The 4,236-nt window shown below is 48.4% G+C and overlaps 1 long non-coding RNA gene across 1 annotated transcript; it reads right to left on the bottom strand.

The window, feature by feature from the left end:
* Positions 1–2,386: 2,386 nt before the first annotated feature.
* On the bottom strand, positions 2,387–3,645 carry LOC123082699 (uncharacterized). The gene is made up of 2 exons (XR_006439096.1): positions 3,506–3,645; positions 2,387–3,418 (listed from the first exon to the last, which is right to left on the bottom strand). It is a non-coding gene; the product is annotated as an uncharacterized lncRNA (long non-coding RNA).
* Between the last annotated feature and the right edge of the window lie 591 nt (positions 3,646–4,236).

The following is a 4,236-nucleotide window of genomic DNA, read 5'->3' as shown; positions in this document are numbered from 1 at the left end:
AGGAGGAGGTCGCCGCAGAGGAGGAGGAGGAGGTCGCCGGAGAGGAGAAGGAGGTCGTTGGAGAGGAGGAGATGGAGTGGAGGAGAGGAGGAGATGGAGTGGAGGAGAGGAGAGGAGGAGATGGAATGAAGGAGAGGTGGAGTGGAGGAGGTGCGCCCAGCCATATATACGACATAGTAATGGCGCGCCGTGGGCAGGTGCGCCATTACTAACTTTTTTTTATTTTTTTGATTTATTTTGAATTTTGAAGGCAGGCGGGAAGATACTAATGGCGCACCATGGGCAGGTGCGCCATTAGTAACTTTTTTTATTTTTTTGACTAATTTTGAATTTTGAAGACGGGAAGATACTAATGGCGCACCACGGGCAGGTGCGCCATTACTAACATTTTTTTTATTTTGTTGACTTATTTTGAATTTTGAAGGCGGGAAGATACTAATGGCGCACCATGGGCAGGTGCACCATTAGTAAGTTTGAATTTTGAATTTTTTTGAATTTTTTTGAATTTTTTTGCCTCTCCAGATCTTAAAAGCCTCGTATCTTTTTTTTGTTAGGTTTTTGAGGATTTTAAAAATGTTTAACGGGAATCCCCTGTTAAATTTGGATGTAACTTTTCGAGTAGATGATTTTTCATATAAAAAACTTTTTCATCCGAGTTAGTATGCAAAAGTTATGCCCATTTTTACAAATTCTCGAGAGATTTTGCAAATGAAGTCGAAATTCATATTTGCAAATTTTCTCAACAACTAGACCACATACCAAACAACGAATAATTACACATGGTGACAGGAACTACAATTTCTCTAATGCGTAAATTGTTTGATTATCTGTACCACTACTACACCATACAACTCTGAAACTTTGAATTCCAAGATGGAAACACAACTATGGTGTGTTGATTAGTAACGATCTGACGGCTAAATTAGTGGCTACAGTACCATCTAAAGTAAGCAATGTGCAGTCTTCTGTGTATGGTTCTAGGTACAATCTCCGTAGCCATATAAAGAAATCCTGCTAATTGTCACCCTCCGACACTTGCATACTTCATTATGAAAAGTATGCATCAATCCACACAAAACTTAATAATCGTCGAAAAGCTTTCAAGAGAATGGCGACTAGGGTTTCGAGCGCCGCCACCTACATCTCCTCTACCCCTCCTCGCCGCTACCCGAGGAGGGCGCCCGGCAAGCCCGTGTGGCCACCAGTGACGGTGGCGGCGAGGCCTTCGTCGTCCCTTTCACGGAGATCCGGATCCACGGGGCGGCGGCCCCTGCTGGTGCGGCGCCGCCGTTCGCGCCGTGGACGGTGTGCGCGGGGACTCTGCCCGGCGTCCGCGACCGCTCGGGTGGTGGGGCGTCGGCGCTTGGCGGCGGCAGTTCGGGGGCCTTCGTCCTCGCCAGGTCTGGAGGCTTGTTGCTCCCTCGTTCCCGCTCCTTCCCCTTTGCGCTTGATGTCGGCGGCTACTGCTGGATCCGATGCTTCTGGGGATGGTGGTGCAGATTGGGACCGGGGGAAACCCTAGGCCGGCTGGTTCGGCTCGACAGCGGCGTCGGCTTCGGGCGACGCATCCTTCCTGAAGGCGGTGTCGTGGTCCCTATTCTTGCCACCTCTGGTCCTCTCCCGGGTGAAAACCCAAAATCCGGCCTGGATTGGGCAACGGTGGCGCCATGGGCGTCATCCCCTCCTTGGAGGCGTTGCCTGGGGAGCTAGGATTCGGGTGTGGGTTGATGAAGGTGGGGGCTTTGGCCGTCGGCTGGCTCTCTGCAGCTGTTCGCGGCGGCTTTCCGCTGTGCAGAGTGCCCCTTGTATCTTTAGGGTGTTTCCTGTTTTTGGTGTTCGCGTCGAAGGAGCGGTGTGGCATCTGGCACGTCCACAACGGCGGGTCTCAATGGCATGGAGCAGTGGGGGGCTCGCCGGTGGGCGTGTGATGATGGACGAGCGCAGGATGGTGGCGCTGTCTGGCGTCGTGGTGGCGTCGATGGCAGAGAGACCTGGCACGGTTCATGCAACAGTACAGCTCTGAAGATGGATTGATGGCACGTGGCTGCGGCAGCCTCATACCCGGCAGGCGTCCTGGTTGAGGAGTGCGCCGGACTGGTAGGTGCCCCATACCCGGCAGGCGTCCTGGTTGGGACCTCAGGTCTTAGATGTTTAGGTTTGGCTGCGATGTCTGTTTGGTATTAGGCCCAGACTATCTGCGCCCCTTCATCAGTAGGATAGGTGTAGCGACAGCTGTTGCTTAGACGGTGGCTTTAGTCTTACTGTTGTATGGCTTTGTAAGATCTTGTGAGAATAATAACAAAGTGGCCGTATGCATCGCCCAGATGCAGAGGCCGTGGGTCATCCTTCTTTTCTAAAAAAAAGAATGGTTGCAGGAGTTGCGCAAAAAATAAAATAAAAAGCATTCCCATGACTGCCTCTGGCTACAACAGGAAGATGTAAACTGGAGATTTATATCGTCAGAACAAACAGAGACATCTCTTTAGATCGGCGTGTGTTCTTTTGTCATCATTGCTTTCTGTTCTCCTTCCGGCATGATCATGTAAATGCTCCAAAAGAAAAATTATGGCCAGGTTCGTAGTTTTACAAGGTGGCAAAAGCAAAACGAAGACACCGCGGCATGGTGAAATTTTGAACCCAAATCTGGCCATAGTTTTTTACTCCGTTTATTCACTACTTCACTCTGTCAAAACCACGTAAATTATAGGTAATTTGGCTGATAACAGGCTAGACAAACAACTTAACATTTACATGGAGTGCTACAATAACTGTCAAGAGTATATAGTAGTGTATGAGTTGAGTTGAAGATACAGCTCTTGGCATTGTACGTACAGTGGAATGTTAATAAGAAGAAAATATGAATAGAGGCATGGCGAACAAGAAGGGAGGGAACTTACTTGGCTGCGGGAACTGTCGCTGAAACCGTTATTTATGGCCTCCATGGAGTGTGAGGCCCCTGAAACCCGACGAGGCTTTGAACGAAATCTTTGAGGCGAGCGTGGAGGCTTGAATGATTATTACAGGCCAATCCTCGTCCTTACTCTGCCACTATTTATAATAACTTAGCGCTGCACCGGATTACTATACTCTTATTATTGTTCCAAGAAAAAAAAAGATAAGTTATCCGTACACCGGAGCAAAACCGAGTTGGCTATTGATCCGGTGGTATAAATAAAATGATAAACAGCACTACTCGCATGAAGATTGAAGAGAAGGAGAAGAAGAAGGAAGGTCTGGCGCCAGCCAGAGCAAGGCGGACTGGTCCTGAAATTCAAATTCACCTCCGCGTTAGACAGATAGTGGTAAACGGAGTCGAATCCGGCGTGGACAGATAGAGGTGGGCGTGCAGAACATCAATCCTCCCGCGGAAATTTAAAGATCCGGCGCGCTACTGACCCGGGCGCCAGAGTATATCCTCCTGAAATTCAATCAAATTCGCCCCCGCGTCAGAGAGATAGATGCATACAAACGGAGCCGAATCCGAGATGGATTGAAACGTGCTTACCTTACCGGAGGAGGAGGATTATGGGTGGCTCGCTGTCGCTGGGTTTGCGGAGAAGAAGAAAAGGGCGGCGGCCGAGGTCTCTGCTCTGCTCTGCTCTGAGAACGGATGGACGGACGAACCCTAGCGAGTTTTTCTTTTATCTCTAGCACCGCTCATATATATATATATATATATATATATATATATATATATATATATATATATATACACACGAACGGAGGATTGCCTGCCTCCCCGCATCTATCTTGGGCCAACGTTGGGCCGAGACTTGTTGATTCTTCTTTCTTTTTAAAAACAAATCGAATTCTACCGACCGAACCGCTAGAACATAGCAGAGACGGAGGCAGAGTGATTTAGTCGGGAGAAGAGGGTAATCTCTACTCCTAATGGAGCAGTTGGTAGTCTCGCTTCCAGGTTTTTTTTCGTCCCACCTATCATGGTTTTTTTTCGTCCCACCTACCATGGTTTTTTTTCAACCGGTTTTTTTCATCACACCATCCCCACCCCTACCCCACCCCATTCACCGCACGCAGTCAGGTTTCGTTTCCCCCCTTACGTCCCCGATTCATGCATGACAATCAATTCTTTCCAAACGCAATCATGCATGACAATCAATTCTTTCCAAACGCAATCAATTAACTTAAGGTAACTAGACACAATCAATTCAATAAAACGGAGCGATATCTCGGGCGATTTTCTTGCTCCCGATATATAATGGTGCTAGCCAATCT

The sequence above is a fragment of the Triticum aestivum genome, chromosome 4A, assembly GCF_018294505.1.
Source record: "Triticum aestivum cultivar Chinese Spring chromosome 4A, IWGSC CS RefSeq v2.1, whole genome shotgun sequence".
Taxonomy (NCBI): Eukaryota; Viridiplantae; Streptophyta; class Magnoliopsida; order Poales; family Poaceae; genus Triticum; species Triticum aestivum.
Note: the sequence above shows the minus strand (reverse complement) of the source record. Positions and strands in the feature narration are given on the sequence as shown.